Genomic DNA, 14,764 nt, shown 5'->3' with positions numbered 1-14,764 from the left:
AACGTTATTTGGTCACGCCAGCAGCGTTGGCACGACCAAAGTAGTTAAATCTGTAAAAAAAAATTTAGGGACGATTATTATTAAAATATTAAATAAAAAATAAAAAAATCGTAGCGAAGTGCCATGGAAGTTGACTCAGCCCTATTAAAAGCAAGTGGGCCCAAGTCTACTTAATTAGTGCCACGGTGGCAGTGCGCCATTAAAATAATATACAGTCCACGTGTCCAAGCCGGTGCTGATGTGCTCACATTGAAAACTTTAGAAAACGCCTTTCAAAAAAAGTTAGGAAACACCATTTAAAAAATTTATTCCCAGTGGCATGCATTTGAGCATCAAAAGTTTACTAAATGCATAACAACTTTAGTTCTTTGCTTACACCCTGATGGAAGCCAAGTTTAGACCGTCTCCAACAACCATTACCCAAAACCCATTCCACATTTAGATAGCGCTACATGCAAAAGGATCAATACCTATTTTTGTTCTTCTCTAACAATAAGACCCAAAAGAGAACCCTTTCTATAAGTGGGTCTATAGAAGAGAAGATACTCATATTTGGGTTATACATCTTCTGACACTCAAAATGGGTCTTCCATATAGATATTCTGTTGGAGACTATAAGTATTATGTTGAAGACCCATATTTTGGGTTTGGGTCTCCTGGTCTTCGGAGACACGTATAGCAGTTACTTCACTATCCTTAATGTGCGTATAACACGTGAGATTTCATTTTTTTATTTTTGGGATTCGAGCAAACAAAAACCTCAATTATGCTTTTTGATCACCAGCAAGCACTTTTGTGGTCGAGTGCGGCCATTTCGTGGGATATCATATCAGGTAAAGCATTAAAGTGCAAGCAAAAAAGATGTGTTTTTTTACTTTTTTAGTACTATCTGCAATTACTGATCTGTCATGACAATTGTGTTCACCTTCACAATTTCGTTTTCAAGCATTTTCGTATGATTCTTTGATACATTCAGTTTTACAGAAAAAAAATCACAAGTCCAGATAAGGCGGCTCATTTTTTTGGTTAAAAAAAATCTGCGAGTAAACATATTTCACTTCATGTGGGTTATTCTAATCCTTGAAAAAACATAAAGCATGACGGTACATCAGTTTCAACCTTTTCTCTCGGAAGCTTACGTTCAGATTACCATGGATTATAATTCACATGGTGCAAATATTTAGCACTTAGAACAACAAAAATTTTGCAATGGAAAAGGCAATATGAAATGGCAAAGGGCAAAAAGAATCAGCACTTAGAGCCACAATTTCGTTTTACAAATGGAAAAAAAATATGAGCTTGTCATTTTGCAAGGAAATTGTAGCATAGGTATCTGGTGTGCTTGAGCGTTTCTTTCATGAGCCGTCGATAGTGGCCATGGTGCATGTAGGAGAGTGAGGTGTAGACGTGTAGTGGCAATAGGAATCCACTAATTTACAAGTGGGAGCAGTGCATGCTTGCTGTGGTAAGTAGCAGTAGTAGCTCCCAACTAGATCTTGCAAATTTGGTGGCCATCCTTGCTGCAACCTCACCATGTTGAGTAGGATGCCATTCACCAGCATAACATGCATGGCATTTGCATTTTTTCCATCAGTGAACAAACCCTGTTTCGATCATGACACAGTGTCATCTCAGCATTCTGACTTTTGAGTGATGAATGAATATGCAAGTGGTGTTGATCCATGAAAATAGGCCGAATATATTGTAGGATACTTGACACAGTCAGCCTACAGATCCTATGACTAAAAGGCGAATGAGCCATTTCTGAACTGTGTCAAGTATAGTGCTCAAGCAGCAGAGTTAATGCAGTGTGAAATTGACAAGAAGAATGAAAAAGGGCTAGATTAGACTCATTAACATAAAAATAAATCAGTAAAATGAATAGATATACTCAGCTAATTGTGAATTTGGTCCTAGTAGGCTAATGTATAATTTTTAATGGTTACATGGTAATGATCGATGTCTAATTTTTGCGGCTACTACACATCTGACTCAATTTTAAGCGACACATGCGTCGAAGATAGCCCATTCGTATCATCAATACTGCTACCATTACCAAAAGTATATCAACAGATAAATTTTACCTAGCAGTCACTTCACTCTGATCCACCAAATCTTGCGATGAGCTTCTGCTCAATCTCCAGCCTCTTCTTAACCAACAATGTGTAGTTGTTCAGAAGCTCAGTGTCTCCCTCACAGTCCCCAAAAGGAACAGCCAGCTTCATGCTAAGTGATGTTCCATCTAATCTTCCTGAGTACACACATGAGAATGGCACGAACGTACTCGTCTTGCTGCTTACAAAGCCACCCATGGGCTGCTCGCAAAGCAGCACCCAAAGAGGCAGAGTCTGTATTCATTGAATGATATATAGGCATACCAGAATTAGCAAGCAAATTAAAAAAATACAAGAATATGCGAGCATGCACAACAACTAGATCAATTATAAATAGAACAATCGCTGTTCATCATATTGTTTTCATAGCAGGAATGGATACTGATACAAGTATATTAATACTATGTTTTTAAGGAAGCAGGCACATCAGTATATCGCCTGTAAGGCCTGTGCATACCTGATCTTTGGGAAGTGTACACTGGACAACCAAAAATAGATGCCATTATCTTGAGAATTGTTGGGTTTGAGGACGCGCCACCGGTTGCTATAATCCGTTTTGGAGGTACTGGCAGGCCACATTGCTCAGCATGGCCTCTCATGGACATTAACTGCCCTTCAATTATCGCACGCACCTAAATCATGACTGTTAATTAAATGAGCATTTCAAACAGTTTGATTTACAGGTTTTGAGATCTTCAAACCTCTGAAGGAGGATCAAACTTGTCGACTTCTTCCACCATCTCACCCAAAGGTCCACTAGTGAAGTTCTTGACAACGTAGCGGTGAAATCCAACTATGCATGTAGGTGAGCATCTAATCTAAACGAGCACTGAGATGAAGGTTGAATTGCGAAAGGGAAAAAATGTAAGGACAAAACTAACCTGGAAGTGGTGGGAGAATCTCATGTTCCTTGTAGTAAAATCCCAACTTCCCTCCTGCAAAAGCAGGAAATTATAAGTCCAGGAATCTTCAGGAAAGTTACTTTTGTGTGGTCAATGCAAGCATCTATTGTGAACATCAAGGAAAGGTGAGCGCTTTATGTAGTAACTGCATTAGCCATGTTGGGATCAAAAGGCATAACCATAATACTGCACTGAGTTGCCAATTTTTGCAAGGCTGTAAACTGAGTGGTTGAAATATGTTGTTTGCCATGATTTCTAGCCAAGCAGTTATCTCAGCTCCCCAACATATTCTCTGATGTCCATTGTATAAACACAAACTCACATTTAGTTATGCTTAAGGAAACTAGGCTATCAATTCTTCAGTAAATGGAATGATGAAACAATAATAGATTGGTGTACCATTCAAGGGGGCTGTTTCTTCAAGCAACCTGTTGAAATGATCCCAAGATCTATCAGCATAACGATTGCGAAGTTCTGAACAAAATGTATGTATTAGCAAGGGGGTGGAGCACAATAGAAGTTACTTGCAAAGTTGCAAACCATACCTTCTCGTGTTAGAGATCCATTTTTATAGCAAAGCAGAACCATGCAGGTCTTGGGATCGACTGGATTAGGAAAGATGTTTCCCTCTAGGGTTGGTTCAGGTGAATCGGTGACCCCGAAAACCTGAAAGGGCCATAGAGGCACCACAATCAGCACCAGGGGTTAATACAGAACTAGATAGAATGAAACAATGTCGCATATTGAGTACATTTTCCAGGATTCTTTTACAAACTGATCCACTGTAGTAGAAGTAAGGTTCAATTTGCAAGTTTTGCCAATTTCAGAACAAGATCATAGTATGTATTGCTAGTCTGCTACGTGTTTTCTTTTTAGTAATAACTCTTTTGGGAAATAGGTCAACCAAAAAATTGTAACAAAGCAAGGTGGTAGCAGATTACTGTATCACTTGTCCCAAGGCTTATTGCTAGATCACCAGGATTGCTCAAAGTTAAGCCTGCACAATCACACATGTATGGAAGCCAAAAGCACTTTTTTAAGTTTGCAGCATGCAAGCAGTCTTGACATACATATGGAACAATTAATTTGGCCATCTCTATCTCTATATATAATTCTAATCCGGAGCCAAGGTTCGGGCGGTGGATATGGCCACGTCACCCGCTAACCTATACACCGTTGGATTCAGCAACGAAGCGATATGGTCTGTCCGATTACGGGTCCAATCGGTCTCCGCCTAGTTTCGTTGCGACCCTGAAACCCCCGCCGAGGCCGCGCCACTACCGCCGCTCGCCACGAGGGGCGCCGCACCAGCCCATATGGCACATGCTGGCAGAACTGGCAAAGGGCGGCGCGAGAGACAGCGACGGCACCTGGTGAGGACGAGCCGAGTGGGCTCTCTCCTTCCCGTGCGCAGACTGCCTCCTTCCTTTTCGTCGTGTGGCGCAGCATGGACTTAGCTAGCAAGGGAAGGAGATGTGGCGGATGCGTGTCAAGACTCAAGTGGAGTTAGAAGCGGCGGCCATTGCACCTGCATGGCTGCAACGTGCTCTCCACCACCAACACCATGCCGCGGCGCTTGGCCACCTCGCACGTCGGCCTATGCCCTCCGCGTGCTCTGCCGCCCACTCCACCTCACGCCTTCCGCTGTTCTGCACAGCCGCAGCCACAAGACCACACCCTGCGGTGCGGCGTGACACTGAAGGAAGCCCGGGGATAACAGCCACTCGAGGCTCACCCGCATGGTGTTCGATGAAATGGCTGTCCCAACACCATGGCCTGCGGCCTGCCTGCCTCTTCGCCATCCTAAACGAAGACGGTACCTACCACTGATGGTGAGTGTACAACGACTCAACTCTAACAACTCTGAAGCGAGCCGTCACTGCTCCCCTGCCGATTGTGCAGTGTAGGGCATGACGGTTACCCATCAGATCGAGCCTTGCTCGGCATCCCCTGTTGGCCCACAGGATCACCGGCTCAGGTGAGTGAACCACTCACCAGTCTTGCCGAGCACCCACTAGCCGTGCCGACCACGAACAAGCGTTGTCCGTCCCCACGCACTATGCCTAGAGCTAGAAGAAGAAGGGAGAACATAGCATACACACACAATACAAGACACCAGCGTTGATCGAAGCCCTGTATGGGAGATGGTAAATTTGAACTCTCTTTACTGAGTTGTCGTGATAGTCTATTTATACAACTCTATCCATCTAGTCCCAATACAGCTTCCCTACTACAACAGTGACTAGATAACATACAGGGCTGACTCTGCGCCGGCCTCTGCATGTGCCTACAGTGCTGCAGGTGAGCCGTGCGGCGCCTGCACCTGCAGCGGCTACAGTATCACAGCAGGGGGCCTTTCGACGCCGCCTTCCCTTTCTGTGTCCACACAAGGTAGCAGTAGATTATCTAACAATCTTCCCCTAATCCTACTGCTAACCCTTGTACCCCCTCCATGCTGATCATCTCCTTCAGCTCCGTGAGTCGAAGACGTCCGAACGGCTTGATGAGGACGTCCACGAGTTGCCGACCAGTTTCGATGAACTCGATGACGATCTGCCCTCCATCGACACAGTCCCTGAGGAAGTGGAACTTCACGTCGACGTGTTTACCCGGTCGTGCAGAACCGGATTCTTCGCGAGGGCGATGTCGGGCTGGTTGTCCACCATCAGTGCTGGTGGGTGAGCTTCCACACCGGTCAGCTCGCCCAGCAGCCGACGTAGCCACACAACTTGGCACGCCACTGTGACCGCCGCTATGTACTCTGCCTCGCACGTAGATAGCGCCACCACCTTCTGTTTCAGCGACAACCATGAAATTGGGGCCGACCCGAGATAGACGAGCACGCCAGAGGTGCTCTGTCGTCCGTCGATGTCCCCCGCCATGTCTGCATCGCTGAACACAGTGAGCTGCAGCCTACTCCCGCCGGTCTTTGGAAAGATGATCCCCTGATCCACCGTCCCTTTGACGTAGCGCAGTAGCTGCTTCACCGTAGCCCAGTGATCCTCTCTGAGATCCTCCATGAAGCGACTGACGTAGCCCACAGCGAACGCAATGTCTGGCCTCGTGTGGACTAGGTAGCGCAGACCGTCGACGATGCTCCGGTAGAGTGTTTCATTCCACCTTCGCCGCGGTACTGGCCTTCGTCAGCTTCAGCCGCTCCTCCATCGGAGTCACGCATGGCTTGCACTCAGCCATGCCGCTCCTCTTCAACAGCTTGGAAGCATACGTGCTCTGACCGAGCGTGAGTTCCTCCTTCCCCTGTCTCACCTCGATGCCGAGGTAGTAGGAGAGTGCGCCAAGATCGCTCATTCGAAAACGAGCCGCCATCTCGCGCTTGAAGCTGTTGATGTCCTCCATGCGCGCGCCGGTGACGATTAAGTCATCCATATACACGCCGACGCCGACGACGCGCCGGTGTAGAGCGCGTGCTCGGTTGCGCACCGCTGAAATCCAAGCTCGCCCAACATGACGTCAAGCTTGGTGTTCCATGCTCATGGGGCCTGCCGTAGCCCGTAGAGCGCCTTACACAGTCGGAGCACCCTATGCTCCTCTCCCTTGACGGCGAAACCTGGAGGTTGCCTGATGAAGACCGTCTCCGCCAGCTCGCCGTTGAGGAAGACCGATTTAACGTCCAAGTGATGGACGCGCCAGTCCTTTGCTGCTGCCAAAGCTAGTAGCAAACAGACCGACTCCATGCGCGCTACTGGCGCAAAGACCTCCTCGAAGTCTATGCCCTCGCGCTGAACAAAGCCTTGGACGACGAGACGCGCCTTGTGCCTGACAATGGCGCCGAGCTCGTCCCGCTTGACCTTGTACACCCACTTCAGGCTGATCGGACAGCATCCTGGAGGTGGATCGACGAGCTGTCAAGTCTCGTTTTCCTCGATCGCCTTCATCTCCTCCAGCATCGCCCGTCGCCAGTTTCCGTCCCGCTCGGCCAGCGCGAACGTGGGTGGTTCCTCTGCACTGACGAGCAGCAGCTCTGCGTCATTGAGCAGCCGACCAGCCAGTCCTGAGGGTCCTGTGCCGCCGACGATGTCGTCCAGCCTGTGGAACCGCACCTCATCACCTTCGTGGTAGGCGTCCACGAACTCAGTGATGTCACTTGAAGGTGAGATGAACTCGATCAGCGTTGATGGAGTTCCCTGTTCCACCAGAGTGCTTGGCACAGTACCAGAAGTGCTCGGCACCCCAGGTGCAGTGCTTGGCACTATTTCTGGACTTCTCGTCATAACTCCTGCAGTGTTCAACCACACTGTAGGAGTGCCCAGCCTCAGTCTTGGAGTGGTTGGCACCACTGCAAGACGTCTTGGCTCCGTCACGGGAGTGTTCGGCACCCGTCCTGGAGTGGTCGCCACCACTGTAGAACCTCCCGGCACCACTCCTGACGTGCTCGGCATCCCTCCCGAAGTGCAAGGCACTGCCCCAGGAGTGCTCGGCTCTACCGTCGGAGTGCTCGGCACCTCTTCCCCAACGTCTCTACCACCGTGGATGACCAAGTGCTCGACGACGAAGGTGCTGGTGAAGCCACCAGCTTCCCCCGTGCTCGGACTGCTCCAGTCCCAAGCCGCCTCCTCGTCGAACACGACGTCGCGCGAGACAAGCACCTTGTCTCCGCGTGGGTCGTAGAGCCGGTACGCCTTGGTACCCTCCGCGTAGCTCAGGAACACCATGGGTGTGCTCCTGTCCTCCAGCTTGGTGAGGTTCGGCTTTGTCTTCCTGACGTGGCCGATGTAGCCGAATGTCCGGAGGAAGGACACGCTCAGCTTGCGCCCATACCAAGTTTCGAACGACGTCTTGCCCGTCAGGGCCTTGGTCGGAGAGCGGTTGAGGATGAACACTACCGTGGTCACCGCCTCTCCCCAGAACTTTATCGGCATGCCTTTGGCCTTCATCATGGATCGGGCCATGCTGACCACCGTCTGGTTTCGTCTATCCACCACGCTATTCTGTTGTGGCGAGTACGGCGCGGTGTGGTGTTGCCCCACACCCTGATCCGCGCAGTACGCAGCGAACTCCACCGAAGTGAATTCGCCGCCGCGATCAGTCCTCAGCACACGGAGCTTCTTGCCGCTCTTGGCCTCCGCGCGCATCTTGAATTTCTTGATCGCCGCCGCCGCTTCGTCCTTGCTCGTCAGGAGTTGCAGCCACATGTAGCGACTGCAATCATCCACGAGCAGGAGGAAGTACCGCCGACCACCGTTTGTAGCAGGCGTGATCGGCCCGCAAAGGTCGCCGTGGACGAGCTCGAGAGAGTCCTTCGCGCGATACTTGACTGCCTTTGGGAATGGTAGCCTCCTCTGCTTCCCGGCCAGGCAGCTGTCACACAGCTCGCCTCCGTGCTTGATGTGGGGTAGCCCTCGGACCATCTTCTCCAGCCGACCAAGCGCGTCGAAGCTGAGATGTCCGAACCGGACATGCCACATCCACGGTTCCTCGAAGTGCCTTGCCGCCAGGCACACCGGCTGCTCTACCTTCAGGTCGAGCAGGTACAACCGGTTCAGGGACCTCTTCATCTTGGCAAGAAGTCGCTGCTCCCGGTCCCTGATCCTAAGGACTCCGTCCTTGATCAGTACCTCGCTACCGCGCTCATCCAGCTGATCAATGCTGATGATGCTGGAACGCAGCTGCGGGATGTAATATACATCCGTTAGCGCGCGGTGCTCCCCGTTCTGGCACCTGAAGATGATGGTGCCGCGCCCTTGGATAGCCACTCTTGAGCCGTCACCAAACTTCACCGTACCGGTAACATCGTCGTCGAGCTCGGAGAAGGATTCCTTGGAGCCTGTCATGTGGTTGCTGGCACCAGAGTCCAGATACCACCGCTGCTCCTGGTCGGCGCCCACACGTCCGAGGTGGACTTGGACGCGTGGTTCGTCGAGGTTGACAGTCTTCAGGGCCTTCCCAGGTCCTTCCACCGTCGTCGCCTCTTCCCTTTCTTCGGCCTCGACGTCGTGCAGTGCACAGAACGTCGCCATCAGGATGGTGGCCACATCCTCATCGTCAGCTTGCGCCAGATGAGCCTGAGCCTTCTTCTCCTGCTTGCGATTTGGGCACCCCCGTGCCCAATGGCACATCTTCTCGCAACGCCGGCAGGCGTTGGGGTCAACCTGCTTCTTCTCCGAAGAAGCCTTGCCGCGGCGCTTACCATCGCCACCGCGGCTGGAGGAGGCTGCCTTCCCGGAGTTCCTCCGAGCAGCCCACTTCTCTTCCGTCAGCAGGAGTTTCCCGTTGTTCTTCGTTGCTGTCGCCTGCTCCAGGCGCTCGTCCACCGCCCGCAGACTGCTTGTCACATCCTCAATGGTGAGGGTGGACAAGTCCAGCATCATCTCTATGGAGAGAGCGATCTGGATGTACTTTGTCGGCACGGAGTGGAGGTACTTAGAGACCGTCTCCTCTTCGTCGATGGTGACGCCATGGCTCTTCAGCTTGCTGATGAGCGTCTGCAGACGGAGGGAGAAGTCCTCCACCGTTTCACCATCCTTGAACTTGAGGTTGGCATACTCCTGCTTCAGAAGCTGGGCCGTCGCCTTCTTTGCGCGGTCGGAACCGACGCGCATCGCCGCAATAGCCTCCCATGCCTCCTTAGCCGAGCTCTTTGCCCCCAACGGCTCCCTGTACTCTGCCGGTACAGCAGCGAGGATAGCCTCCAACGCTGACATGTCATCTTCTTCATTGTCGGTGCCCTTGTCAACAGCATTCCAGAGCCGTCGGGCTCTGAGCTTGACCTTCATGGTCACCGACCACTCTCCATAGTTGATGCGAGTCAGCTTCGGTCAACTGGTGCCGCTGACCTCCCGCACCATGCGAAAAACGACCTCCGGTCGTGGCTGGGCAGCCATAGCAGTGCCACTGTTGTCGCCCATTTCCGAACCGTCCGTCATCGTCAACGGTTAGTCTGGCGATGGCGCTTGTACGGCTTTGATACCACTTGTTGGCCCATAGGATCACCGGCTCAGGTGAGTAAACGACTCACCAATCTTGCCGAGCACCCGTTAGTGTTGCCGAGCACCCACTAGCCGTGCCGACCACGAACAAGCGTTGTCCGTCCCCACGCACTATGGCTAGAACTAGAAGAAGAAGGAAGAACAGAGCATACACACACAGTACAAGACACCAGCGTTGGCCGAAGCCCTGTATGAGAGATGGCAATCTAAACTCTCTTTACTGAGTTGTCGTGGTAGTCTATTTATACAACTCTATCCATCTAGTCCCAGTACAGCTACCCTGCTGTAACAGTGACTAGATAACATACAGAGCTAATTCTACGCCGGCCTTTGCATGTGCCTACTGTGCTGCAGGTGAGCCGTGCGGCGCCTGCACCTGCAGCGGCTACAGTATCACAGCAGATGGCTTTTCGGCGTCATCTTCCCTCGCTGTGTTCACACAAGATAGCAGTAGATTATCTAACATCCCCGCCGCCAGTGTGTGGCCGAAACAGTTTTGCCTATCTAACTTACTTTAGGTTACTGTGGTGTTATACTATTTTAGATGTGCCATGTGTGGTAGTCAAGGGGGCATTTGCTTGGTCAAATGAAAAAAAAATCCTAGGCTGGCGAACTCAAGGAGGGCGCGGCAAAGCCATGCCGAGTTTTCTAGTTCTTTATCTAGACAAACAAACATCAGAACATACTAAGATATTTGAATGCAAAAGATTAGGATGAACCTAAGTACCTGCAAGGCTATTGGGGTTGTCGCCTGACCACTGAATAACTATACAGCTGCTTGAAAACTGAAATCTGCAAGAACATAAAAACAGAAGTATCAATCTGACAAGTTGGTGTCACGAGTAAACAATGATAAAAAAAAAGTTGCTGCAGCTCATTCACATTATCCAGCCTTTCATGATTTGAACAGAGACTCGCACAACACACAAAAAAGAAAGACATTTAGCAAAACTTACCTCTGAACAAAATAAGGGGCTATCTTTCCAGCAACAGCATGTGCTGGTGCTAGTCTCCCAATCCGCTCTTCCAAATCTGGAGCCATAGCCTACAAAATTGAAATGTAAAAATGTTGAACTGAGCTGAATTCTTCTTTGAGCTGATTGGGCTTAATTGTAGGATGTGCCACTTCCATCTTTTTAGTTACAATTTGCAATGGCGAACACAGTTGCAAGTCTGAAATCTGAAACTCTGAATCAGTGAAGGGAACCATGAACTCTCCATTTCTATGTAGAGGCAAACACCAAGAGAACCTGAAGAGCATCGTGGCGTAGCTGGCGCGTGTCGATGTCCATGATGTTCATCCCCGCTCCATCGGTCTCATCGATGCAGGCGTACCCGCCGACGAGCAGCGAAGCCATGAACGAGCTCACCAGCGACACCCTCTCGGTGGCCTCGTACACCTGCGGCCGGGTCTGGTGCATCTTCCGTATCTGCGGCCCCGTGCAGCGCCGGTGCGCGCGGCACCCCGTGAGCCTCGCCAGGCGCAGGGGCCCGCCCATGGCCGCCTCCACCTCCCGGCACTGCGCCGCGGTGCTGCTGTCCATCCACACGGGCGACTCCGGCGCCGCGAGCGCGCCCGCGGCCGCGAGCGCGCCCGCGGCCGCGAGCTGTGGCGCCAGGCGCTCGCCGGCGGCAGGGTCCAGGGCGGCCAGCGCGGCGCCGGCGCCCTTGGCCCAGTACACGCTGCCGTGCTGCTGCGCGGAGCCGGAGACGGCGGCGACGCGGCGGAGGTCGGCGCGCCGCCGCAGCCTCCCGAGGAGCAGGTCCAGCGCCTCCGCCCACATGAGCGGCGGCGACACGATGCGGCCCCGCTCGGCGGGGTCTTGGTCTCGGAGGACGCCGCCGCGGGTGCCGTAGTGCGGCAGGCCCGAGTCGAAGTGGACGGAGTCGGTGGCCACGATGCACAGGCCGGCGTCCAGCACCGTGGCCTTGAGCGACCTGGTTGGTTGGTTGGAGGTCAGCGCAGGAGTGAAAAGCGAGGGCAGCAGCCGGCAATGGGGCTGGTCCGGTGGAGAGCTAGCAAGTGAAGAAGCTGAAGAGCAGGCCGTGGAGGCAGCCCGTGAGTGAAAAATAAAGTATTAGTCAGTGTGAAAATAGTGAAAAAAAATTAAATGGATATTAGCATTTATATAATATCAAATAAATTCCTACGAGACTATGGTGAATTAATGATCTAATTTTATCCTAAAAATAATAATGAAGGCTAACACATGGACTAGAAAGTATATGGGCAGCCCACATAAATGCCTGCGAGAGTGAAAAATTAAGGAAGTATATGGACAGCCTGCAAAGGCCCAACCAACAACTAATTAACATATATATGTCTCAAAACCCTAACTATTCCTCCCGTGTCCTCCTACCCGCAACCACCGTCATATCTCCTCCCCTCCCAGTTCTAGATCTCTCGGCAGTAGCCACCGCCAGTCGTCCGCTAGCTGGTCGACAGCCACTACCTCGCTACGCTGGCCACCATGCTTCAGGCAAACTATAAAACTCGCCTCAAAACAAATCTCAATGACTGCAAAAAGATATCTTCTTTAGCATTGACTAATTCTTGGAGTAAAACCTAAAAACATAATAACAACATGTAATAACTTGTTGTAGGTAGAACAAGTGCGATCTTAAGTGCTTGTTTAGTTCCCAAAAACTTTCTCAAAAAGTGCTACAGTAGCCATCACATCGAATCTTGCGATACGTGCATGGAGCATTAAATGTAGACGAAAAAAAATTAATTGCACAGTTTGGTTGGAAATTGCGAGACGAACGTTTTGAGCCAAATTAGTTCATAATTGAATAATAATTGCCAAATAAAAACGAAAGTGCTACAGTAGCCAAATTTCTAAAATTCGCGAACTAAACACAGCCTAAGCTTTTCACCTAGACACTTCTTAATAAAATATTCATGAGCACATATGCATAAAACCACCGGCTTAGTCACTCAGCAAGCCAAATTCGAGCTTAAAATATGTGATTGATACTATCGTTGTGCTGCTTCACAATACACTCCGCTAATATACCATGTAGAAATTAGAGTAAAGGTCATTCTCCATCCTCGACAGTCAAACTAGAAATTAAAGTACAGACCATTATTATGTCAAAATATTACACAAGACTACACACACCATTAAGTGGTTATCCTATCATTTACCATACTCACACTCACCCTTCTCACTTCTACAATGCTCTTGGGACGATTGCATGGTAAGGAGGGCTACCTCTATTTATAGGCCATAAGAACTCATGGAGATGAAATGTGCCCCCCTTCTAGAACCTTGTATAGAAATATATTTATATTCTACATTATTCTAATGGTGTCCCCCTTCAAGTACCTTGTAAGAAAAATATCTATATTCTACATTATTCTAATGTTTCCATGATGATAATATCTAATAACTTCATGTAAAATGAAAGAACATCTAGGCCCTAAGTGGGTTTTGGTGTATTGGTGACAATGCAACTAAAGGTCTAAGTATGTTATATCATTAATTTTGCTAGTTATTCTTTCATTGTCATAGTTGACATACCCATCGACAACAAGTGTCGGTGTTTCGAATAAACACCAACGAGTAAATTTGTGTTATTGCGCGTCTGACCCGGATGGTGTGCTAGAAAGACGCAAGGTTTATACTGGTTCAGTCGGAATGTCTGTACGTCTAGTTAGCTGCTCCTTGTATTATTAGCACTGAAAAGTTCGTAGTAGGGGTTACAAATGGGCGAGAGAGGGACAGGTCCGAAGTCTTTGATGAAAAGGTCGAATGGGTACTGAGAGCTTGGTTGCTGTTCAGCTATGTGTGATGTGATGCGTGATGTGTTGAATCGATCCCCTTAGTGGGGTTCCCTGCCTTCCCTTTTATAGCCCAAGGGAGAGCAGGGATTACAGATGAGAGAAAGAAGAAAAACCAGAGGCAAAGAAGGTCCTTCAAAGATGTCGGGTCTTCCTTTTCCTTTGTGTGGGCCCCGCTGACATGGCAGGCGGTGCCAGGGATAGCCCCACGCTGGGTACAGGTTCGCTGATCCTGATAGGACCGCGCTGGGCGTCTGTCCACTGATGATGTCATGTCCTAGCATTGTTAGCAAGTTGTCACATCCCATCCCTCCCTGGCGGGCGGCGCGGCAGACCAGGGTGCTGATTCGTGGCCATATAGGGAGCAGACGGCGCAGTGACCGCACGTCCGTTACTATAGGTGATGCGAGTTTTCTCCTGGACCGTAGTGGTTGTCATGAGCTTCCGTCAGGATCCACGTCCGAGGGCAAATGGCGATGCCTGCAACACTGTAAGACAAATATCGGTGCCTACAACACTGTTTGGGCTCTGACATGCCTGGAAGGTCTCAAAGCACCCTTCTTGTCATATCCTGACGGTACTTTCCTACAGGCATGTAGGGTATGGTCCTCGGTATTATAGTTGACTTGAGTGCCCTGCCTTATCTGCGTGCGTCGTTAGGAAGGAGTTGCGCACAGACGTCGGGCGAGGAGGAGTCACCCCTCGGAAGTCGGGTGAGGTGGAGCCAGCCCTCAGACGTCGGGCGAGGCAGAGTTATCCTTTAGACGTCGGGCGAGACGGAGCCAACCCTTGGGGGCCGGGCGAAGCGGAGCTAGCCCTCAGACGTCGGGCGAGGCGGAGACAACCCTCGGATGTCGGGCGAGGCAAAGCCATCCTTCAGACGTCGGGCGAGGCGAAGCCAACCCTCGGGGGTCGAGCGAGGCGGAGCCATCCCTCGGGAGTCAGCCTAAGGCGTTCCCTACCCTTGGGGGTCAGACGATCGGATGAAACAAAGCCTGCAGCCTTGGTGGTTTGGAC

The 14,764-nt window shown here is 50.5% G+C and overlaps 1 pseudogene; it reads right to left on the bottom strand.

Annotated features, from left to right (window-relative positions):
- Positions 1-1,108: 1,108 nt before the first annotated feature.
- LOC136503953 (xylulose kinase 2-like) lies at positions 1,109-12,339 on the bottom strand (annotated as a pseudogene).
- Between the last annotated feature and the right edge of the window lie 2,425 nt (positions 12,340-14,764).

Source organism: Miscanthus floridulus, chromosome 14 (assembly GCF_019320115.1).
Source record: "Miscanthus floridulus cultivar M001 chromosome 14, ASM1932011v1, whole genome shotgun sequence".
NCBI classification, from domain to species: Eukaryota; Viridiplantae; Streptophyta; class Magnoliopsida; order Poales; family Poaceae; genus Miscanthus; species Miscanthus floridulus.
Note: the sequence above shows the minus strand (reverse complement) of the source record. Positions and strands in the feature narration are given on the sequence as shown.